Source organism: Macaca thibetana, chromosome X (genome assembly GCF_024542745.1).
Source record: "Macaca thibetana thibetana isolate TM-01 chromosome X, ASM2454274v1, whole genome shotgun sequence".
Classification (NCBI taxonomy): domain Eukaryota; kingdom Metazoa; phylum Chordata; class Mammalia; order Primates; family Cercopithecidae; genus Macaca; species Macaca thibetana.
The window spans coordinates 11,851,104-11,877,527 of record NC_065598.1 but is presented as its reverse complement, the minus strand read 5'-3'; the positions used below and the strand labels follow the sequence as shown (position 1 = coordinate 11,877,527).

Below are 26,424 nucleotides of genomic sequence, written 5' to 3'. Positions count from 1 at the left end.
CCCTTCTCTTGAAATGCTTTAACCCAAACTCAAAAACTTTTTGACATTTAAGGACCTTTCTACATGCTCTGTTCTCAGGCAAAATTTCCTATCCTCTATGCACTAACTTGTGAATTCCCACTTACCCTTTAAGATCAACATAGAACACAGGCAAGGTGGGCCCTGGAGTGAAGTGGACTGAGATAGAAATCCTGGCTCTAACCATGTAGACATTTGCCCTGGTGCAAGTTGCTTTACCTCTGGAAACCTCTGTTTCCTTATTTATAAAAAGGCAATAATGATGCTACTTGATGGTTGTTGTAAAACTTATATACTGCACCAACTCTTTGGCCAAAGCTCCTCCAGGTAGTACATATTCCACAGCTGTGTCTTTCCTTCTAATGGCTTAATTTGAGCAACATTAGGCAACCATCCCTAAATTTCTAAAATATTTTATATCCACTTAAGCATCTATCAACTTGTACTTTTAAAATCTTGTCTGTATTCCCAAATAGTGTGTAAATTCTTTCAGACAAGAGACTCTTTCACCCATATTTGTATTTGCATTACACCGAACACACTGACTGGCACATAGGTGCTCAATCAATGTCTACAATGGCTGCTCCATCAGTGTTTACTGAATGAATAATGGATGGTTGAATGATTATTTCCAGTTTATAAATCATAGGGGGGAAAAGCAGATGATGTTATAAGTCTCCTTTCAAGCTGCTTTTCATCTGGCTTTTCCACAGGACTATATACTGTCTAGGACACAGATCTACAACTAGGCACACTTCTGCACATGGGCACTGCTATGGCCTGAGTATGTCCCTCCAAAACTCCTTCTGAAACCTAATCCCCCTTGGTGATATTAAGATGTGGGGCCTTTGGAAAGTGATTAAGTCATGAGGGTCCACCCTCATAAATGGGATGAGCACCCTAATAAAAGAGGTTGAAGGAAGCTCCCTTTCACACTCCACCATGTGAAGACACAGTGCTCCCCGCTTTCCACCATGCGAGGGTGCAACAAGAAGGCACTATGTTTGAAGCAGAGTGATCCCTCACCAGACACCCAGTCTGTTGGCACTTTAATCTTGGATTTCCCAGTCTTCAGAACTGTAAGCAACACATTTCTATTGTTTACAAGGTAAGGTAATTTGTTATAACAGCTGAAATGGACTGAGACAAGTATACATGCCCTTTTTTCTTTGTTACTAAGTCAAATCAAACTAAATGCCGAATGAAATAATATTATTTTATAAAGCTAGAATGTAACATCAAAAACTAACAGTAAAACACTCTAACCATATAAAACACTATTTTCACCAATTGCATTTTTTTGAATGGTCAGTCTTCCTCAAGGTTCATTCTGCAAAGCCACATTGACCTCACAACCCATCCTAAGTGGAGGGTTCCAAAGCATCCTGTTGCAAAGCACCTCGACAGTCATTAAGCTCAAAGGCATATTTGGTTATTAGAATACCTAATTAGGAAAATAACAGCCCCTGACCATTTCCTTATCTTACTTTATCTAGATAGTTCATAAAAGTATACTTCATTACCTCGGTCCTATATTCCAAATAAATTTCATAAACCAGACACTTAAAATATTACACAGTATAGTCCTGGAACATGTGTGCATTCTTTATAAATCCTAATCATAGTTTTCCTAATCTGGTACATGTGATTTCTCTCTGGATCCTCAATTAACAGTTCTATATAGCCCAATATTCCTGAACAATGACAGTAATGATTTTTTTTTACTTAATTTTTGCAATTAAAAAATATTGAGCTAATAAATAAACAGAAAAGTCTCTTAATGAATACTTGCCTACGAAAAGATCATCTTTAATTTTAGCATTAATCATGAGGCCAGGAGTGTATACTGCATGGATTTAATGATAATTTGGGGTTGTGTTTGAATTACTATAATTGCTTCCTTGTGGGTCAAAGTGTCTACAGATTTTCATTCCTTTATTCTATACATCCTGACCTCTCAGAACTCAACTTTTTTTACATTGCCCACTTGCTTCCTCCTAACACACACAGAAATATACCATTTTCCAGCGTTCAGTCCCACTCAAGCCCTGCCAGCATACTCCCCTAATATTATCCAATTCAAACCTGCTACTCTGCCACACCACTTTTCTTGGTTCACTCCATTGCTCTTCTTCCTTAAAAGCTTTGAGCCACCACACACACTGCTTGCCTTTTCAAATCCCCTTTTCCCGTCCTTGCAGCTAAACAGAAAAGCTTCGCTTTGAAATTGGACATTTTTCCTGAACCAGCGGTGTGACCTTTCAGGCTCAGCATGGGATTAGTTTGTTTGGCTAAATCCAAAACATAGTAAGTTTTTAAAAGTCCATAATAGATGTTATGGAGAAAGATCCTTTGGCCTTTCTCCCAAGATAAGCCTGCCAGTGTGAGATGTTATGTTTCCCTGCACAGTGTCTGTGAGCTTAATGATGTGGCTCCATACATGAATCAGCAGTGTACCAGGTACTACTCTAGGCCTCTATTTAAGAAAAGATGTATCTCTCCCACTCTACTCAGAAAATGCATCTTCTTCTTGAAAGGGGTTGTCTAGAACAGTAAAGGCAACATTCAGCTCTCTGAATCCCATACCTCATTATAACTTGAGGAGTGACCCAAAGAGAAATAAGCCTCCCAGCCCAGGGCTACCAAGGTGCGGTTTGGCAAGGCCATTGCTAATGCTGACACTTAGGTCTCCACAAGTAGCTATGCCAACTGCCAGATACAAAGAACTTACAGAGCTCCAACAATTGTCCAGTTGAAATTGGACAGAGATACATATTCTGCATCCTACTGGCTACCTCAGAGGGAGCTAAAACAAGATCTAAAGAAAGCAAGTCCTTATGGTATCAATCTTTGAACTTAGAGAAAACCATTTCAGATGGCCCTCATTTGGTCTCTGCTATGTTTTCTGCCTTTTTGACCCCCCCCAAAAAATCTTGGAAATTAGAAAATTTATTTTCTAACAGTGAATCACACACAGGGAAATAAAGGTTTTGCATTTAGAACTTCAACCAAGCAAAGACTCAGTCACCAAGGATGGGCATTAAAGCAACCCCCTTGGTTCCTTTGAAAAGGTGCAGTCAATGCTTTTGTGCAAATTAGAGTCATAAGTAAGGTGATTGAGGCAAAATAAATGATATTGTCAAAGCTGGCTGCAAAGGAAGCTAATTACTCTAAGCGGATAGCAGTTCCTCCTTTCAAGAGGACCATACCTTTGCTTGGGGAAAGGCATAAATGAAATTTGTGATTATGCAAAACCAGGCTTCAGGACTAATGCAATAGAGAGGCTGAGAAAAAGAGAAGACAAAATGTGCCCTGCAGGAGCAGATAACCAGTATACTCAGTCTCCTGGTGGAAACAGAGGTTTAAGTGCCCCAGAATTTGTAAAAGAGAGTTGATAGTGAAAGCGTCTCAGTGGGGAGAGAAATGGCCCTGGAAAATGAGAGTAGGCGAGACTCAGAGTCCAAAGGGAAGGAGGCTTATAATACATTCCTTGTGTTGGGTAGGAGGCAATGTGTTATTTTCAAAGAAGTGATTATATAAAACTAAGAAAGCTTTTTTAAAATATCAAGTTAAGAAGGATGCGCATCTTAGGTCGGGCACAGTGGCTCACGCCTGTAATCCCAGCACTCTGGGAGGCCGAGGCGGGAGGATGGCTTGAGCGCAGGAGTTCGAGACCAGTTGAGGTAAAATAGTGAGACCTCGTCTCAACAAAAAAGTTAAAAAATTAGCTGGGTATGGTAGTGCATGCCTGTAGTCCCAGCTACTCCAGTGGCTGAGGTGAGAGGATCACTTGAGCCTGGGTGGTCGAGGCTGCAGTGAGCTGTGATTGCACCACTGCACTCTAGCCTAGGTGACAAAGTGAGACCTTGCAAGAAAAAGAAAGAAAGAAAGAGAGAGAGAAAGAGAAAGAAAGAAAAGAGAAGAGAGAAGAGAAAAAAAGAAGGCTGTATATACTAACACAGAGCTCTGAATGAAATGCAGTGCTTTCCCCAGGAAAATGTGAAACCAACAACTACTTGAGTTAGGTACCAATGAAGTAGGCATGGAACTCTGACTTTCGAAAAGTTAGTTAACTTCAATTGTATCTCTGTACAGTAGGATAACAATCCGCATAGTGATATTGAGAGGATGCAATGAGGTAACACATATCAAGAGATCAGAACAATACCTGGCATTTATTAAAAGATGCATTTTCACAGGAAAGTAATAGTAATTGTCTGATATGTACTAGAGCTGTCTTCATGTCTTTTTCTCTTTGCAGCCTGTGAGCTCCTTGGGGCAGGTGCTATGTCTCATCCATTCTCACAGTACAGTGGTCACATACAGGTGCACAATAAAGATTTGTCAAATTTAATGGGAAGAATTAGAACTCAAAGTTAATAACCACAAGGGCCAGAACACCTCTTCTAGCTACCTGCCTATATATAAATCGGCGTTTTTATTGTTTTTTTTTTTTTTTAACCAATGAAGAGGGTTCTGCAAATACCACATCTATTTATGCAGAGGAACAGAGAGAGGCTTAGTAACATAGAGGATGCAGAAACTTGCCTTATCTCCCAAGAATGTGCACCTTTACATAAAGTATACACTTAGAATAAATTTGCATAACATAAGTTTTGTCATTGCACTTGACTTGACAGTGCCCATATTAGGGAACACTGCACAACGATTGAGGAAGGTTATTGAGGAAGAGATTATTTCCAGCACCAGATAGATGGCCTGGCCCTGACACGAATCCGAGAAAGAAAGAAAAGGAAGGCTGGGGGCAATTCCATTTGCATGCAAATTAAATAACTAGGTTGATTCCCCTTACGTCATACATTTAAACAATTTTAATGCAGAACTGGTTCCTTCCCTGAAAGAAGAAAATATGACCAAAAGTGAGGATAAAGCTTACTGTCAAACTTACTTTCCACTATAAGGCAGATAGTGATACTATAGTAATATTTTGTGTTTTACAGGGTACAAGAGGTGAAGGCCCTTTCCATAATCTCCCAATAAAAGTATATGATTGCACAGTATAGAAAAAGGATCTTTTAATGGGAAAGGATAATGCAGAACCACAGATTTCCATTACACCTTACACACATCAGAAAAACGTACCTGTTATCTAAAGACCTAGGGAAACCTGTTTCTAATCTCTACCAGATGCACCTATATTCTTGAAAGTGGACGTTAGTATAGTCTTCTGGCAAAAATTAAAACAATTTGGAAATAGCCACCAAACAAAAAGTTACATACCTGAATATGTTTCTTCCAGCCAGGTGCATATATGCCTTTTATGTAAATTGTGTGAATGTCAGAAAGATGCCCCAATCATAATGTAATTTCACCTCTAAACAAACTGGTTGGTTGGCTTGTTAAACCATAGCAAGGGAAGATCATGATTCTAATCTTTTGTCAAAAAACTTATGTTTACAAGTTTTTTTCTGTTCCATGTCAGAGACCACACAGAGTCATTAAAGGTAAAGTCAAATTTTGCAGAAATTATAAAGTAAAACTTTCCCCATTTGTAGCTCAGATTTTAATTTTCAGAACCTGAGTTGTATCCTCTGAAACATTTCTTTTCCTGGCTAACTTTAAGGAATGAAGATTCATTTTGTCAGCATCCTTATGTCTAAAGCTACCTTTTCTGAGGATCATAATTTCTGCTTCATAAACATAGGCCAATTTCAGTTGCCTTTCATCTTGGCCACACCTCTAGTAACTGAGTTCAAAAAATAAATATGCCCAAGTGACTGCCTTCTTAAAAAAACATTTTAAATGCAAAAGTCCTCAATGTGGCTTAGGTAATGAATCATATAGGCTTGCAAAATTTCAAGCACATAATTACCTGTCCATAATAAATTTTGAAAATTAGCCTATTTCTAGAGTTTGTGCATATGGCCTATAAAATGTGTCACTTATTCTATGATTCATAGACTTTATTCCAATTTTAAAGCAAACAGATGTTTATCTTTAAATGAGGTAGATAATATAATGCTTTAAAAAGTTTTGGTACATTTATTATGGTTAAAAATGGCAAACATCTGTAGTTAGGAAAAATATACTATAGTGCCTTAGTCCTATGGGAAACCACAAATTAGGAGCTGACAAGTTGCAGGTATTTAAAATGTCTGGCTCTACTGCCATTCCATATAAAACAGGGAGCTTAATCGGGATTATATTTACTCTGTCCATATGTTGCTTTCAGACTACAAGGGCACCTTGCTTAATGATGCAGTATTTTAAGAGTGAAGTCTTTAAGAAGAAAGAATAAACAATATAGAGGGGTTATTAGTGGCTTTTATTTTTACTTTATAAATGTTAAATTACATTGCTAAGTGATTTAAAAATTCTATTTTTAAAAATTGCCAGAAAAAACTCCTTTCAGGATTCTTAACCCATGAACCAAAGATCATAAGTTTTAATATTAGTTCCAATTCAAGTTTGGGTGAAAAGCAGTAAATTACAATTTATCTACCTGATTCCTAAAATAAAATTAATTTGGACATAAACATTAAAATGACTTGGAAAACACTATGCATTTAATCATATTTTCCAGTAAGTATTTGCATTTCATCTATCTATTATGTACCCAATGAGCACACTTGATCAACTCTCTTATTTCTTTAGATTTAATGAGGCTACAGTTTCTGTATCTTGGCTGCTTTGAAAACCAGGAAAATCAAATTGTAGCATAAAGCATTAAACTTTTTCCCCAATAAAAGTTTTAAATACCAAAATGTCAACTCTTCCAGGTTTTTTCAGGCCTTTTCTGCATTTTCAATGTTGAAACATTACATTTGTTAAATGGTATTTATTACCTTCAGTCCATGGCCAAATTCTCTCTCTCTCTCTCTCTCTCTCTCTCTCTCTCTCTCTATATATATATATATATATATATATATGTATGTATAATATATAATTATATACAATATATATTTTGTGTTTTACAGGGTACAAGAGGTGAAGGCCCTTTCCATAATCTCCCAATAAAAGTATATGATTGCATAGTATAGAAAAAGGATGTTTTAATGCGAAAGGATAATGCAGAACCACAGATTTTCATTGCACCTTACACACATCAGAAAAGTGTTCTACCTGTTATCTAAAGACCTGTTATCTAAAGACCAGGTATTTCTCTGGTTTGTATGACATGCCTATATTATATTATATTAATATAATATAAATATATATTATATATAATGTATATAAATTATATATAATGTATATAAGTTATATATATGATTCTTTTCATATAACTAAGTGAGATGAGTTTCATTGTTGCTTCTAACTCAAATAGCCTTGCACTTGAGGGGGCTTCTATAGGTATTCAAGTTTGAAAATGCCTTTTGTTCTCTGTGTCAGAGATCTAATTCAGATGTGAACTTTTATTTGTTACCAACATTCTCATTTTGAGAAGCTTACCAGCTTTCCACCTAGAACAAATATAATCTTCAGTAGGAGGAGTTATTCACTGGACTACTATTGTTATTTTCTGAAATATGTCTACATGATGCCACTCTGAGGATTAACCTTAATGACTTTATAATGTTATATCATTTTCAAAATGGACAAGACTTTCCTTCCATGTTAAAAAAAAAAAAAAAACCTGAAATCCTGAAAACACTCTGTTGCACAGCCCTTAACAATACATGTATTTTATTTCTGCCAAACCAAGAGTCAGCAAACTGTAGCTTGAGGGCCAAAACCAGCTGCCCCCACTTTCTAAATAAAATTCTACTGGAATGCAGACATGCCCATTAATTGACATGTAGTCTATGGCTGCTATGGTGCTATAACCAATGGCAGAGTTGAGTAGCTGAAATAGAAACTGTATGGCTCATAAAGTCTAAAATAGTTACTATCTGGCCCTTTACAAAAAACATTTGCTAATCCCTGCTGTAAATCATTAGTTCTGCTCCTAGCCATGAGCTCCTTCTGTAGGGAATAGCTACACTTTCACTCAGTGTCTAGCCCTAGCAAGTGTTAATGCACAGAGGGTGAATACAGGTAGCAAGAGGGTATACCTTGGGCAGAATAAGGGGGATTAGGGCATCAGGGAGCATCACGAGGGTGTCAAGATTGTTTCAGAGGTGAAACCAAGCATCAGTTAAGAAGGGCACTGTGGCAAACCAAGTTTCTCACTCACTCCTTCCTTGGGTGTCTAGCAAGTGAAATCCCAACCTAAGGTCTCTAGCAGTACACCAACCACTAGGGAAAACTCCATGGCGACCAATGGTTCATGAATCCAGTGCGTTCCCACCACCAAAGTGGTACTAAAAGAATTATTCTCTGTAATGCCCAGACTTTCAATGCCAAAGTTTCTCAAACCTCTTCTTGATGGCTTTTTATAAACCTAGAGCCTTCAGGCAACCTACTTTGGAAAATTGCTTACTAGATTGTCCACAGAATTTATACACTACCCTCCTGGAATTAGGAATAAAGAAAAGTAATTTTTACTAGTATTTTCACCTACTAGATGCTAACTTGCATGAACTAACTATAAAAGGGTACTCTTACTTGGCTCTTGGGGCATTAAAGATGAGCATGACATTATCACAGGATAGGGTAACCTAATCATTGCTTCCCTAATTTAATATGAGAAAACTGAGGCCCAGATAGCTGAAGTGCTGTGTCCAAAGTCACATGGTTCAAAGCTGGTTGCTGACTCCTTGTTGAGTACTCTTTATTTAATTAGTAGCAGAAGATTTTTTGAGTATTTACTAAGTTCCAGGTACTTGTGGTAAGTATTCTGCATGAATCACCTCATATAAACCCCATAAAATCCTGTAAAAAGGTGTATAATTATCCTCACTTTACAAATAAGGAAAATGAGGCTGTGTAGATACAACTGAATCACAGCTGGGGTGGAAAAAGCTTTCTTTATCTCTGAAAGTGCCAGAGGTCTGCTTTTAGACTCTTGGTCAAGATAGGGGCAGCGAGATTTAAGTTTTTTTGTTTTGTTTTGTGGTGTTTTTTTTTTTTTTTTTTTTTTTTTTTTGGTTAGAAACTGTCCTGACAACCCACCTAATAAGTTACTTTACTGCAGGTTTGCAACTGCCTTAACTGGTTTGCCTAGCTTGTTTATGACCAAAGAGATTCAGGAGCACCCATGCATTGAAAGCTTCTCTGAACTCTCCCCAAGCCAAGATTGGGCACACAGATCCTGATGTTCAAGCCAATGACTCAGCCTGGCCCTATGTGCTGAAAGGAAGAAAGGGCTCTGGGTTGTTGGAATGTCTCTCTGACTCCTGATGTTGCCCACATTTACTTTATCTTACTGCACCATATCCTTTTTCTCTTTAAACAAAAGCTTCACATATGTATTGTTGGGGGCTCAGAAAGCAATACCCCAAACTGAGGGCCTCAGAAGAAAAGGTTTTTCTCTGACCTTCTGCTGCCCTCTTGTCTCTCAGTCCCATTTTACCCTGAGGCTAGTCATACAAACTAGCATCCCTCTTCCCCAAGGCATGTCATACAAACCAGAATCCCTTTGCCACAAAGCCAGCCATAAAACCTGAAAATACTATTATAACTTTTCCTCTGCTTTGTTTTGTGTAGAAACCGGCCATAGAGAAACTCTCTGACCTACCTTGTTTGACTGTAGGTCCTAAGACCCCCCATTCCAGAGAGGGTTCTGCCCCATACCCAGAAGGAAGGAAGGCTACTTAGAGATGCCAAGAAGAATATAGACAGAAAGGCCTTCCTGGATTTACCCACTCAGTCTATTAGCACTAGATCAAACTCTATTTGTCCAACCATGTTTCTACATTCCTGTCCATCCTTTGTTGAACCTAAGCATAAAAATGGACAATTTCCTCAGTATCTTTGGGTCTTTGTTCTGAAGGCTTCCATGTGTACACATTGAGTAAATTAGTAAGGCTTTTCTCCAATTAATCTGCCTTTTGCAAGTTGATTTTTCAGCAAACCTTCAGAGGGCAAAATGGAAAGCTCTCCCTTGGCACCTACAGTACACTCTGTGGTATCTAGTGAGTCCTTTCTAATACTTGAACTGTATAAGCCCTATACTGTCTTTCAGGGGTGAAGTTCCCTCCCGAAGATCACACAGCTTCTAAATCGCTGTGCCTAGGGTGGAGGGCAGCAACCTGACTCTAGATTTCATGGCTATTGTTTCTGATTGTGAATTCTGTAGCCCATTAGGATACCTGAGGGAGACAGTAACAATGTGTACTCTAGAAAAGTCTGCATCAGAATAAGAGGTGCCATTATATAATTCATCCACCCAAAGCAGTGCCTTTTTCCAATTCTCACTGTTTTAGTTACCTTTTGACATATGACAAATTTAGTGGCTTAAAACATCAACAATTATCTGTCTTTACTAAGCTCACAACTCTGCAGGTTGGCAATTGGACAGGGCTCAGCTGGGCAGTTCTTCTAGTCTCAGCTGAGCTCACTCACACAACTGCAGTCAAATGCTTGGTTAGCTAGGACTTGGTAGTCTAGTGTGGCCTCAGCTGGGATGGCTTCTCTGTCCCATGTGATCTGTCATCTGTCATCTTCCAGCAATCTAGCCCTGGCTTAATCTCAGCAATCTAGCCCTGGCTTAATCTCATGAGGGCTGCACAATATTCCAAGACAAAGACAACAGAAGTATGCAGGGCCTCTTAAGGACTAGGCTTAGAGCAGGCACATCATCAATGTTCCTGCATTCCACTGGCCAAAGCAAAGCAAATGGCTACCCCAGATTCAAGGGGAAGAGAAGTAGACTCCAACTATGGATAGGAGGAGCCAAAAAGTCACAGTGCAAGAAACATGGACAAAGCCAAAGATGAAGAAATGGGGCCACTTTTGTAAATAATCTATAATCCTCACAAAGGCACAGTGTGTACTAGCAGGAGCACTGAGCTAGATGTAATCTTTTTTTTCTCTTTGAAAAATGATGAACTATCTGAATGAAACTGTATATCAGATCTGCTATGCAGTACTTTCATCTCAGGAGGTAGATTACAGAGCCAGTTCCCTGACTGACCCAGACTTACTCCCTTTGGCAACTGTGATTATAGTCAATTGAATAAACTACAAATTTGCATACCACAAATTCAGTAAATAACCAAATGGAAAATAAAGTTCAATATTTGAAAAATTAATATTTTAATCGCTGTATAATATAAAGTGATTCTTTTTACAAAAGGAAATGAATTAGGTTTGATCAGATTGGAAAGATTTTTGAGGGCCATCATTACTCAAACAAACTCAGCAAATGCCAGCTCTTTTCCTCACAAAGAACAGTCATATTACCAACTCTGACTTGGGATGAGCCAGTTATAGGATCAGCTACAGAAATTAAGTCCCTTGGTAATAATTTTCTAAAATGTTACATGTACCAAACAATTAAAACTAGGCAATAACACAATTCTAATGTGAAAGATTTCTAAACTATAAAATTCAATTTGTTTCCCAATCTCTAGCATTTTACTTTAGAGGACATTATGGTGAAGATTTCAGTTCAAAATGCCAGACAGACAATACATATTCATTTTTTTCTCCCATGAGATATTATTTTAAATGACAATAAAGAAGAAAATGGAATCAGAACTGATACGGACAGAGAGAACAGAAAGAGGATGTGTCAGCAGCTCAGAAAGGGAGTAATGGGATGATGAAAAGTTGATGGAGCTGAAGGTCCTGGAGAAGCTGTGACTTTGACTTTGTTTCCTAAATTTCTCATTTCGTGACTCACATGGAAATTAACTTTTTTTGATGCAGGGTCTCACTCTGTCTTTCAGGCTAGAGTGCAGTGGTACGATCGTAATTCACTGTAGCCTCAAACTCCTGGGCTCAAGGGATCCTCCTGCCTCAGCCTCCTGAGTAGCTACTACAGGCGCACACTACCAAACCTGGCTAATTTTTAATTTGTTGTAGAGATGAGGTCTCACTATGTTGCCCAGGCTGATCTCAAACTCCTGGGCTCAAGAAAACCTTGGCCTCCCAAAGCACTGAGATTAAAGGTGTGAGCCACTGCATCCAGCAAAAATTAGTATTATTATGCCTCACTGAAAGAACAGAGGGAATGCTTGAGGCTGGTCGCCCATGTCCTGGGCCTGTAGCTCCCCTGACAACACCTGAGAGGCACTGATTTCTCAGCACCTCTAGGACTTGGTGGCTCTCAGCCAGGGGCAATTTTGTCCCCCTGTGTACATTTGGCAATATGTGGAGACATGTGTGGCCATCATAACTGGGGGTGGGGGATTCTATTGGCATCGAATGAGAAGCCAGAAATCCTGTTACATACCTTACAATGCACAGGACTGCACCTAACATCACCAGAATTATCTGGCCCCAAATGCCAATAATGCTAAGGCCAAGAAACTCTGTTGTGGTCCAACTCCTCAGTGGCCCATCATTGAGTCTCTCCGCACAGTCCAGGAAGCTCAAATATCACCAGAGGGATCTACAATAGATGGGGTAGTTGGTCTAATTTGAAGAATGTCTACAAGCTTGAGACTTAAAAATGCCAAATACAAAATTGAGTAGCATTTGCATGCATAAAAAATAGAAGGAATACTTACACACCTGTGTATTAAATAACTTATCCGACCCATTCCCTCATGCAGAAGTGCCCACAGTCAGTAATTTCCAGGGCAAGAAATTAGGACATTCTCCTCTAAAGAAATGGAACAGATCATCTGAGAAGACCTACAGTAGGAAGGGAAAATTATTGGTGGGCCAGATAAAGTTCTCCATATTCTCGCATTTAGAAGTCCACGGTAAAACAGCGTGCTCTTCACCTGCTAAACCTAGTCTTAAGCCGCAGTCAACATACTTATTCATTTCACAGATCCTCCCAGGAGTAACCTGTTACTTCACTTTGAAGAGTAGTTTAGGACAATAATCTTTTAACTTTAAGGCTCATATGAATCTCCTGGGAACCTTGTTAAAATGTAGATTCTACTTCAGTAGGTCTGAGGTGGGGCCTGAGAGTCTGCATTTTAGAGCTTCAGGGAATGCTGTTATTCCCAGCACATAGATTATTCTTTGAATAACAAAGGTTTGAAGGGGTTGGCAAATTACTGGTGAGCCAAATCCAGCCTGATCCTGTTTTTATAAATAAAGTTTTATTGGCACACAGTCACACTCATTTGTTTCCATATTGTCCATGGCTGCTTTTATGCTATAAGGCAGAGTTCAGTCATTGTGACAGAGACAGTATATCCTTAAAATACAATAATTTCAAGTGCCCAATTCCAGTGCAGTAATGCCAAACTTTCAATCTTAAGGACTACTTTCCATGAATACAACAATTACCCAAATAATTTGAATAATGCAGTTGGATTACATTTTCTGTGAAAGGCCAGATGACAAATTACTTTTGGCTTTCTGTGCCACAGGCTTGTCAGCATTCCCTTCAATGTTACAACTGCCTGAAAGTGAAATTGAGTTATTCAGCTTAGATACATTCCAATCCCAAAGAGTTTGAAAATTTAGATTCTATGTTTTCAGCATTCATTCAAAATTATTTTTTAAAAGATATATTACATATGAGTCTAATACAAAAAAATTAAACATAGTATAGGAAAGTTTTATATATTATTGTACAACAAATAATATTTTTCAAGAATAGATAAAAGAAAACAGGTTGGATTCATTTAAAATACTTTCCTCTTTGGCACATTTTAATTTGTATTTTGGGTGAGGGAAACATGATAGAAATAAAAATAAACCCAATGGAGATTACATTAAGAGTTTATAGCTTTGACAAAGCATCAAACAAAATTGTTTTTTGTCCTCACAGAATTTTATTGAATTGGTAGAACTTTTCTTGTCACACAGATATTAAAAGACCATGAAATACCAGCTTTTGCTCAGAAGTCTATTATACATTTTTAAAAATCCACACCCATTATCTTACTTAATTAGAAAATATATTAGTAACAGCAATTACTTCCTAAATATATTGACTAAAGAAAAGGTAATTCATTTGGATGCATCAACATATATATTTATGAATCTAGTTTCATATCAATTAAAATCTAAGTGAAAGAATCTAGGCGCTTGATATTTGAGAACATAAGACATGAAATTTGTTATAGATGAGACAAAATAACAAGAAAATCAGAAAAAATTCTCTGTAGTATGTTTATTTTCAAATTGCATTTTAGTTAACTGGCAGAAACTGTCCATAATGTATTAAAATAATGTTAAAAATTTTAAGTTATATACCCAGTAATGGGATGGCTGGGTCATATGGTACTTCTAGTTCTAGATCCTTGAGGAATCGCCATACTGTTTTCCATAATGGTTGAACTAGTTTACAATCCCACCAACAGTGTAAAAGTGTTCCTATTTCTCCACATCCTCTCCAGCACCTGTTGTTTCCTGACTTTTTAATGATTGCCATTCTAACTGGTGTGAGATGGTATCTCATTGTGGTTTTGATTTGCATTTCTCTGATGGCCAGTGATGATGAGCATTTTTTCATGTGTCTGTTGGCTGTATGAATGTCTTCTTTTGAGAAATGTCTGTTCATATCCTTTGCCCACTTTTTGATGGGGTTGTTTGTTTTTTTCTTGTAAATTTGTTTGAGTTCTTTGTAGGTTCAAAGGATTATAAATCATGCTGCTATAAAGACACATGCACACGTATGTTTATTGCGGCACTATACACAATAGCAAAGACTTGGAATCAACCCAAATGTCCATCAGTGACAGACTGGATTAAGAAAATGTGGCACATATACACCATGGAATACTATGCAGCCATAAAAAAGGATGAGTTTGTGTCCTTTGTAGGGACATGGATGCAGCTGGAAACCATCATTCTTAGCAAACTATCACAAGAACAGAAAACCAAACACCGCATGTTCTCACTCATAGGTGGGAACTGAACAATGAGATCACTTGGACTCGGGAAGGGGAACATCACACACCGGGACCTATCATGGTGAGGGGGGATGGGGGAGGGATTGCATTGGGAGTTATACCTGATGTAAATGACGAGTTGATGGGTGCTGACGAGTTGATGGGTACAGCACACCAACATGGCACAAGTATGCATATGTAACAAACCTGCACGTTATGCACATGTACCCTAGAACTTAAAGTATAATAATAATAACTAAAAAAAAAATTTTAAGTTATCCTTGAAAACAATTAATAAACAAGTCAAATGTGTCAATTCGTCAAGCTCAAGAAATGCCTTTTGATATTGTAAAGCCCACAAAGAAGGGCAGAAGCTATGGTTTGAACGAAGAATTAGGTAAAGAACTAATTATTACATGATAATTTACTGGTCATGGGCAGCCTTCAGTGATTTGATTAATTTTAGTCGTAATCTACTGACAATAAGAGCATATTTTAGAGTGCATGTTGGCAAATGATGTTATGACTAAATTAAGTTCCTTGGAAAAAGGTTACATAACTTGAACTACACATCATTATCAAGCTAAAAAGATGAAGTTAGCTAGACTGGAGTTGCAGCCTAGGCTCAATACTTAAAAGATAGGTGTTTGTTACCACTTTCTGTCTACAATGGAGTAAAGAAGATAGAGTTTCACCAGAGAGACCTGGGAGAGGGAAAGAAGTACAGTGCTTTATTTCAAAGCCATGGCGCACAGATTCTTAAGTCTTCCTTATATTTGTTGACACAGCCTACTCATGGTGGTTTATACACTCATCCGTCATTTCATCCTCTCAAGAGGTGAGATGGTGTAAGCTACACCAGGATTCAAACACAGTATCCTCCTCTTACTTATGGCAACTGATCCTGCTCTAACCCAAAGGCTCATCCCCGCTCTAAGAGGGATTATACTCAGATTCATACACATAGGATTCATGTAAACCCAACCCAACACTCAGGGACTCCAGTTGCCCTCTTTGCTAGAAAGGCCTTGGCTTGACTTCCATTTAGTCCCAGAGACCCAGTCCCCTCACCTTAGACACCCAAAGCAGAGTCAGGTGGGCTCTCTCCCTGAGCATATCTTTAAAAAATGAATCCTCTATAGAGGTAACTAAGAGTTCAACAAAAAGAGGAAGCAGTAGGCAAATAAAATGTTGGGCCTGGTTGAGAAGTGGTTAAGGAGGTGACCCCAGTAAAGAGCAGTTTCTTCATCCTGAGGCTGGCTCCCTAGTGCCACAGCCTGGCTGTTCCATCCTTTGTGAGGGGACTTGAGCCTGGTTCTTTATACCAAAGACTTCCTCTTAGTAACCATCCTGGCACCATATGCCACTAAAGGCTGAGGTTTCACTCCTGCTGGTTTAACCGATCAGGCATGCTGCTATGAAGAGCCCCAAAGCCTTGTCAGATCCTGGATTCCCTCTGTTCACAGAGAATTCTTACAGTCCTATTACATCTGATTGTCAATGCCTGACTCTGGTGGCTTGATCACACTTGTCTGATATAGTTGGCCAGTGAAACAACTCTATTTGCTTCCAGAGCCCAAAGATACTTATATCTTCTCTCAATTTCCCCACCCAGAATGGAGGCATCCAGTTCTAGGTGGTATTCCAATTTCCCCAGGCTGCCCCAACCTTGCTACCATAAATAAGCCTTTGAAGGTAAAATAGTGACTGTGACCCATACTCAGAAATAAATATCACATAGCAATACACTTCACACATGCACATATATAAAACATTCATAGCATAGTTCATCAAACTTTAGATACTATTGCTTGTGAGACCCTCTTGACTCCTCTCCTAAAGTCAAGACAGCACTCCTCTTGACTTTAGAGGAGATGTCAACATGGGGAAAATGCCAATATTAATTAACATCAATTATTCTAATAATATAATATATAGCTACTGTTAATTAATAAAAGTTAATATTAATGAAATATGATAAATGAAAGTTTCATGAAACAATATTTATATAAGGCATTCCACTACATAAAAGGTACTGATATCTTCTGTCCTATTCTATCTCATTATTTAAAAATGAAATGCTACGTATGACCAGCAAAATTGATTGACTTACCCACTACATGGTTTGAAGCTGTAAGTTGAAAATACAGGTCACTTATGCCTTACAGAGCCACACAGGTTTCCCATCACTCTTCTGATGAACTCCCAACTCAAACTATGACCTACATGGCCCTGAATGATCTGGCTCCTGTACCCTCCCAAATTTGCCCCAGCTACCTTTCTGCTCACCTATGCAGCTCCTGCCATACTGCTCTTCTTAACATCCCTTGAACACACCAAGCACATCATCCACCTCATGTTGTTGCCTCTGGAAACACCCTTTCCCAGTTCTTCTTAGGACCAGTTGCCCCTCTCCATCTATCCACTCTGGGGTCAGCTTCTCATTCCCCTGACATCCTTCAATTACCTTGTATCACATCACTTACTTCCTTATTGGGAGATAATTTAGATGTTTGTGCATGATTTCTGAGTCAAGAGCACTGATAGCTTTGAACAAGGATGTTTGAATAGCAAATGGCCTTGGAAGCTAGAGATAGTATAGTCCTGGGTCACAGATTTGTTTCCTGACCAGGATAGAGAAGGCGGAGATTCCTCCCTTTACATTCTCCCTCCAATCCCCAGAGAAGATCTGCTTATATTCCAAGTTAATAAAGAGATCTCTCTCTGGAGGGGAAGATGGGCAAGTTTGCTAGCAGACCCCATATACAACTGGGAGTTTCCTAAGCTCAGTGTTTCTCAGCTCTGACACAAACCCACTATGTGCACGGCATCTACCCAGGCCCCCATCCACATCGCCCTGTGGAACTTAGGGGACAAAAGGAACTGATGTGAACATGCTGTGCCTTGAGTAACAGATGGTGTCAATCCATCTGGGTTCACAGTTTTCTCACTGATTGAATTTATACAAGTGTGAAGAGTGAGCCTAGCAGATATGCTGCTTCTTAGGGTCTGTCTGATGCTTCTTTATAGCATTAACCACACCTGGATTTACTTAGTCGGTTCCTGCTTGTCACTAAACTACCCCAACTTGTAAGCCTCATGAGGACAGAGATCAGGTAATGATAAAATCTTAATTAACATAAATGTACAGACACTCTTAGACTTACAATGAGGTTAGATCCCAATAAATGCATTGTAAGTTGTAAATATCTTAAGTCAAAAATGCCTTCAGTACATCTAACCTACTGAACGTCATAGCTTAGCTTAGCCTACTTTAAATGTGCTCACAACACTTACATTAGCCTACAGTTAGGCAACATCATCTAACATAAAGCTTATTTTATTGTAAGGTGTTGAATATATCATGTAATTTATGGAATATTGTACTGAAAGTAAAAATAAAATGATTGTGTGGGTAATTGAATGCACATCACTTTCCCACCACAGTAAAGTCAAAAAGTCCTAAGTCAAAATATCATAAGTTGGGGACCATCTGTATACTTCTACTCACTAGGTTTATAATTTATAAATGAGACAATTCACTTCTTTATCAGGTATGACTCTGCTATGAAAACTCCTAGCCATCTAATAAGTGAGCAAAAGGTATACTTTTACAAAAATTTGTTCTCCAGGACATACATTGCTGGATACATTTGTTATCTCAAGCCAAGTCTCCTTATATTTAAAGTGTCAAAACAATAAACTCAATTAGCTGACATTTTTGATGAGTAGATCTGGCTTAGCCATGATTATGGAATAGTTTCTAAATTTAAAAAATGTATTCTGCTGCCTTAGAAAGTATACAGAGAAAAGTGAATCTTGTTTGATAACTGAATCTACCTTTGCCTCGGGGTCACTGTCATGAATATTAAATCTGATTACTTTGTACCGAAGTTCTCTGTTGGTACTTAGGCTGCAAATTAAAAATTTTAATAAACTCCTAACAAGGATTTTTTTTCAAAGTTTTAGTTATTCTTTCCAGGTACAGTTTATTAAGTTGGGAACATTTCTGTTTTCCTTGTCTTCTGGCTGGTCACATTTTACAGTATCGCTTTTAAAAGCCTTCTGAGTTAAATAAACAACATAACCACATGCTAAACCATGGCATTAAGAAAGCATATGCGGATTATCACCTGCCCCTTTAGAACACTGGTGAAATGAATTCCTAACTGTTCTATGGATGATGCTACCTACCTGGAGTCCCAGTTTAATTTTAAAAAGCAAAATGTCTGTTTCTCAATGGATCTATTTGTGTTTACACGATTTCAAGCAAAATATAATAATAAAGTTTGCAGAAGTTTTCCTCAAGCAAGGAGCAGCGATTCGGTCATGTGTTTTACTACAAGCATCTGCTGGGGGTGCTTTGCATTCAGGATGTAGACCGCCGGGGTTTAGAGACTCGCGTTTTTACTCTCCTGCACCAGAGGGAAATATTAGATAGGAGAGCTCAGCCTGGGGAGTTCCAGTTTTCAATTGCCCTTACCTTGCTGCGTGGCCTTGAAGAAGTCCCCTGTCCTCTTTTTGCCTCATTTCCTTCATTTGTAAAATGAGAAGAACAGTACCTGGCAGTGTGAATTAAGTAATCAATCATTTTAAATGGCTGAGATAAAAGTGCTTTAGACTCAAAAGTCATTTTATAGGATGTAAACTGCTATCTTCCAAATACTCCATATGTGCTGACTCTATTAAGCTAGAAAAACACCAGTGGTTCCACAGCAAATTATACTAAATGCTTTATAAATTCCAGAGGCAAATGCTGATAAAGGTTCTATAAACAGTGTTTACAATGACAGCCACGCACAGAGCTGCAAAGTAACATGATGTGGCAGGTTTTCAGAAATAGGATTATTACTGAAATAATCCTTAGTTCCTAAACCATGTAGAAAAAGAAATCAACCACAGCCATACTTCCAGAACTTCGGATCATCTTCCATGACATTTGAATGGAAGATAACTACCAGGAACATTGCCAATAGATTTTCATTGTTCAGTGATAAAAATAGTCACCAGAGAGCTAAGGAAAGCACTGAAACCATAGACAATAAAAGCCCTTGGGTTTTACATTCATTTAAGTCTGGAGAATCAATGCATTTTACAGTGGTAGTCTCATTTCTTGCCACATTCCTGAGGAAGTTTAAAGAAACTTAAGGTTTGGAGATGGGCTGCTATTCCCAAGTCTGTCCTCTTGCCACTAAGTTTGGGGACAGCCTGCCTCAAGCATTATGTCACTGGAACTTGCAGGCAAGAATGATACTTGCGATGCTACTTGGGGGCAGATCCAGCCTGTGGAGAGAAACTATCTTCCCATATGGGAGTGTGTAGCAACATAAGGCAATGGTTCTCAAAGTTGGCTACACACGGGAACCACCTGGGTAGTTTTTAAACATCCTGGTGTCCAGGGCCTCCTCTATACTAATTACATCAGAATCCCTGGGGGTGGGTCCAGGCATTAGAACTTTCTAAAACTTTCCAGATAATTGCAACATGCAGCTGCATATGAGAACGAGTACTATAATGCATTCTGAAAAATATTGCCTGCATGCAAGACACCTCTTTTCCACAGTGGCATTACTAATCTAGACCAAGGGTTGGCAGCCTTTATCTGTAAAGGGACAGACAGTAAATACTTTTGGCTTTTCAGGCCAGCCGGTCTCTGTGGCAACTATTCAACTCTGTCTTTGCAGCATGAAAGTAGTCACAGACAATGTGTCAATGAAGGGACAAGGGACACAGTTTGGGCTTTGGGGAAACATATCAATATTTGGAAAGCTAACTGAACAGAATTGTGTTCTCATCCCAAGCAACTCTGATTTTTCCAAAAAAGACAATCAAAAGAGACAAAAAACTTATACCTTTCAAGTTGTCTGTCATTTCATCTAAAAATTCTTCATGTTTTCCCCTATGTTCTTTTTTTTTATTTTTTTCAATTTTTATGGATACATAAAGCTGTGCATTTATAATGATCAAATCTGGGTAATTAAAATATTTTTCACCTGCAACATTTATCATTTCTCTGTGTTGGGAACGTTCCAAATCTTTTCTTTTAGCTATTTGCAAATATGCAATAAATTGTTGTTAACTATAGACACCCTATTGCGCTATCAAACACTGGAACTTATTCATTCTACCTTAACTGTATTTTTGTATCCACTAACTAACTCGTCTTCATCTCCATCTCCTTCCCTTCCCAGCCTCTGGTAACCACCATTCTACTCTCTACCTCCATGAGGTCAATTTTCTTAGCTTCCACATATGTTTTGCTTGTTTGCTTGTTTGTTTGTTTTGAGACAGAGTCTTGCTCTGTCACCTAGGCTGGAGTGTAGTAGCAGGATCATGGCTCATTGTAGCCTTGACTTCCTGAGTCAAGCAATCCTCCAATCTCAGCCTCCCAAGTAGCTGGGACTACAGGCATGCGTCACCACACTTGGCTAATTTTTCGTTTTTTGTATAGACAGCGTCTCACTGTGTTGCCTAGCCTGGTCTTGAGCTTCTGAATTCAAGCAATCCTCCCATCTTAGCCCCCCAAAGTGCTGGGATTATAGGTGTGAGCTGCCTCAGCTGGTCAGCTCCCACATGCGAATGAGAAAATGTATTATTTGTCTTTCTGTATCTAGCTTATTTCACTTAACATAATGTCCTACAATTCCATTTGCATTGCTGCAAATGACAAGATTTCATTCTTTTTATATGGCTGAATAATACTCCATTGAGTATATAGATTACATTTACTTTATCCATTCATCCATTGATGGGCACTTAGGTTGATCCATATCTTGACTATTGTGAGTAGTGCTGCAATAAACATGGGAGTGCAGATATCTCCTTGATATACTGATTTCCTTTCCTTTAAATAAATACCCAGCAGTGGGATTGTTGGATCATATGGTAGTTCTATTTTTATCTTATTGAGGAAACTCCATCCTGTTTTCCACAGTGACTGTACATTCCCACCAACAGCATTTTAGTGTTCCCTTTTCTCCACATTCTCTCTAGCATTTGTTATTTTCCATCTTTTGATAATAGCCATTCTAACTGGGGTGAGATGATATCTCATTGTGTTTTTGATTTGCATTTCCTTGATAATAAGTGATGCTGAGCATTTTTTCATATACTCATTGGCCACTTATATGTCTTCTTTTGAGAAATGTCTATTCAGATCTTTTATTCAGTTTTTAATCAGATTATTTGGAATGTTTTTGCTATTTAGTTGTTTGTCTTCCTTGTATATTCTAGTTATTAATCCCTTGCTAGGTGAATAATTTGCAAATATTTTCTCCCATTCCGTGGGCTGTCTCTTTGTTGATTGCTTCCTTTGCTGTGCAGAAGCTTTTTAGCTTGATGTAATCCCATTTGTCAATTTTTACATTGGCTGCCTGCACTTTTGAGGCCTTATTCAAAAAATCTTTGCCCAGACCAATGTTTGGAGGCATTTCCTGAATGTTTTCTTCTAGTAGTTTTATAGTTTTAGGTCTTAAATTTAAGTCTTTAATTCATTTTGATTTTTGTATATGGTGAGAGATAGAGGGTCTAGTTTCACTCTTCTGCATATGAATATCCAGTTTCCCCATGACCATTTATTGAAGAGACTATCCTTTATTCTGTTTTTATCAGAGCAAAACAGAATAAAGAAAATCTGTTTCTTAATACTGACAACACTGCATACATGTCTTTGCCATTTACTTGAAATCCAATTTATGCAGCCGTCAGAGACCTTAAAATTCAAATGGCTTCAGCATTCAGATCTTAAAATGGCAATAGGAAGTTCATTAATTCTGAACTAAACATTTTTCACTGGATATAAATTTTAACGATTTTACTAACACTAAAAATGCTAAATTGTACACACCATTTTCAATAATGATCACCATAATTGTAAAAGATTTTTGCTTCTAAACCAGAAAGTGTGATCAGTGCATCCTAACTGCTATGTGCCTGGCTGTAAACCAACCTTTGTAATGTAAAAGACAAGAACGCCATAGAACTCTGAGCTTAAAAAAAAAAAAACAAACAAACAAACAAACAAAAAAAAAACTATATTTTTTTCTTTTTTTTAATGGTACTCTTTGTAATGCTAAAAGCAAGCACACCTAGTAGTGGATTTACCTGGATACCCTTGTGATGTAATACATTTCAGAAGTGAATGTAAAATAATAAGAAAAGGGAAATGTGAAAAGTATCAACAAAACTGGTCATGTTTGATACAAAATAAATAATATCAGCAAGTTTTCAGCTGAATTTAATAAAAGCTATGATGGTTATATCTTCATACATACATGGTTGAGAATATTTTTAATTTTACATTTCCTTTGAGAATTTAGATCATACAGTTACCATCTAAGCTGTTGCTTTTTAAAAAATCTGGAAATGGACTGGGCGCGGCAGCTCACGCCTATAATCCCAGTACTTTGGGAGGCAAAGGCGGGTGGAACACCTGAGATCAGGAGTTCAAGACCAGTCTGCTCAACATGGTGAAACCTAGTCTCTACTAAAAAAAATATGAAACTTAGCTGGGCATGGTGGCGTGCGCCTGTAATCCCAGCTACTCGGGAGGCTGAGGCAGGAGAATAGCTTGAACCCAGGAGGTTGAGGTTGCGATGAGCTGAGATTGTGCCACTGAACTCCAACCTGGGCAACAGAGCGAGACTCTGTCTCAAAAAAAAAAAAATCTGGAAATGGACATACATTATAACAATTCACCCAGTTTATTAAATAATACCTAAGAGGTGTCATTTGAGGTCTATGCTTACATTCAATAATATCTTTATCTCAGGTTAGCCTCTTGGCTAAAGAGAGGGGTTTCTCACCATCAGCATAACTGATATTTTAGGCCAGATAATTCTTTATTATGGGACTGTGCAGTGCAATGTAAGACATTTAGTAGCATGCTTGGCCTTTGCCCACTAGATGCCAGTTGCATAACCCCTACCCCCAGTTGAGAACCACAACCAAAAATGTCTGCAGACATTGCCAAATATTTCCTGAGGGACAGAAATCAACCCCAGTTGAGAACCACTCCTTTAGATTTAGGTCCTCCACAGGCACAAATCTTTGGCTGAATCTTGCATGAGTATTAAGCTCCCATGACAACATTTTGTTTGCTGCTGCATAATTCTCATGCTCATCTGTTCATTTTGCAGTCTGCTCTGTGCCTTGCTCTAGCCTCTGGTAATGAGGTCATTGATGTGTCTTGCCTACTTTATCCTTGAAAATCTGCAGATATTTTTTCATCCACGTTTCTCTTTCTTATTCTCAGGCACCTACACACCCACTAACGTCACCAGGGGGCTTTCCCAGGCTGCCTCTGCTCTTTGCTATGTCTCTTCCTGCAAACCCACCAAATTCAATATGTGAGATTATATGAGACTGACACAGAAATGTATCCTTTAATTCACATTTGGACACATACTGCAGTACAAGTAGTTAATGAATAATTATTACTACACTAATCTCAAGAGAACAAAATGGAAGATTAATGCAATACTATTTTTACAGAAAAAAAAATTTGGAATTTTGAAATGGGGTTTCCAGATTTCTGTTTGAAAGGAAAATGAAATTCATTTTAATAGTCTTTAGCCAAATTTTCTGGCAAGCAAACTCAAAACTTAATCACACAAGACATTAAATAGTATATTAGTCACTCGGCACAAGTTAAATTTATAACTGTTAAATCTAGAAAGCCATAATCAGAGAAACTACTGAATTTCTAAAGTATAAGTAGTAACACCATCTAATAAATATGACATGCAAAATGGTAGCTATAGAAATTGCTGATCCATGGTGTTTACTCAAATGCCTGCACATTAAAGATAAAGCATTTTTTTTCTTTCTTTAAGAATGCATTAATTGTGGCACATTTATGTTTCTTTAGGCAACCCAGCAGCTGTGGTTCCAAACATGAGCCTTTGAGAAATACATTTAAATGAATATTTATAAACTTTTCTCTAGCAATTATATTTAGCAACTGTAGCAGATGCCTCCACTTTCACAGTGTTAGCTGTGTCACTAATGAGAGTCCCTCTTTCATCATGCTGTCCTCTAGTCACTTGTCTCTTAAGTGGACTACTGACACATTCAGGAGGGAGAAAGAGACACACAGGTCTAACTGGTCTATTACCAAGTTAAAAAAAAGTCATAAAAACATACATAAACCATAAGCACTCAATGTTCATAACCTCAGATTTTCAGAAAGCAACTACAGGCTCATTTGAAATTGAGATTTTTATGTTCTGAGCATCTCAATGGGATATTATTTCAATTACCACTGAATAATTTTTATGCATCCTTTAAAGCACAATTGCTCAGTATAGGGTCCATGACCACCAGACCACCTGCACAGAATCCTCAGTCTGACTCCTAAAACCGATTTTGTAAATAAGTTCCAGCTCTGGATCTCCAGGTGATTCTCGGGAACCCTAAAGTTTGCAAGCCACAGCTTTCAGACAATTTAGGCCCACTTCCTTCAGGAAGCCCGCTTCATAACTCCAAACTGGCTTGAATGCCCATCTTTGTGTTTCTGAGTTACCCTGAGTTCTCTTATATCACTGCCCTTATTACCTGTAGTGAAACTGACTCAGTTGTTTCCTCTCTCTTCACTCTGAATTACTTTTAAAAAGTGTCTTAGATTTACACATTTCTCCATGCCTAATTGATAGAAGTAATCAGCAATTAGTTGATTGAACAAACACTTTCAGTTTTCTCATAATGAGCACTATATAAGCTTTAATGTCTTGTGTTTTGCCCTAAATTCCAGAAATATTCACCAAATTTGAAACCTGGAACAGTTTTAACATCACTTACCGATAAAAATGTTTATAGACAACTTTTATTCCTTGGTCACAATGTCCATTTTCTAGCTTAATAAATTTACATTACATTATACACATAACATTAAATTTTAGAGAAGTTACATTTTAACTCTTGAAGACTAGGAAATTTTAGAAAAATTCATGGGGGGTAGGGCAGTCAGCTCCATTGAGAGGAAAAAAGAGAAATTAAAAATAGTGGAAAGCACAAGTCAGGTACTAGATTTATACAATAAAAATGAAACTATTCACTCCCAAAGAAATTTAAAGAAGCTGGTCATTAAGATGAATGAAATGGGGAAAAGAACTCACAAAGGCTTACCCTTTCAAAGGGTTAGAGTTTTCCAACTTTCTGGATATTTACATTACAAAAAGAAAATGATCTCTAAAACTTTGATCTTGAGCTCCCTCTCAAAATTTCTTCTTCTCAATTCAAAGTTTTGGTAGATTTATCCATTCGCTTGTCCCTCCTATCTGTTGATTCAGAGCAAGTCCCAACCCCTTGAAAGTTGATTCTTCCACCAGTTTTCCAGATCTCATCTCCTTGAGAGCTAGCCTCATCAATTATCCACTTTTCCACTGTGACCATCAGCCTTTTCCTTTCCATTCCCCACTTTGCAAAACAGGTAGTAGGCTAGATCTGGCTTGCAGGCCATAGTTTGCCAACACCTACTGCAATCTCCTCAAGGTGCTATCCCATGGTTCCATCCCTAAATCTACAAACTCAACATTTTGTCACTACCCCTGACTCCAGAGTCCTGACTTGTACCTAGTAATCACTAATGACACAAAGATCACTA

The 26,424-nt window shown here is 38.1% G+C and overlaps 1 protein-coding gene across 9 annotated transcripts in view; it reads right to left on the bottom strand.

The window, feature by feature from the left end:
* The window catches only part of FRMPD4 (FERM and PDZ domain containing 4), an 863,942-nt gene that overhangs the window by 399,188 nt on the left and 438,330 nt on the right, over nucleotides 1-26,424 (bottom strand). Inside the window, exons 1-2 of one of the 9 annotated variants that reach the window (XM_050777255.1) lie at nucleotides 12,538-13,468; nucleotides 12,257-12,415 (exon numbers count right to left, since the gene is read on the bottom strand). The exons of 7 other annotated variants lie outside the window; for them this stretch is intronic. The gene's annotated coding sequence lies outside the window, so the exon portion shown is untranslated. Of the gene's footprint in view, nucleotides 1-12,256; nucleotides 13,469-26,424 lie in introns of those variants that run through there. One more of the 9 variants, XM_050777252.1, reaches the window with a different exon arrangement.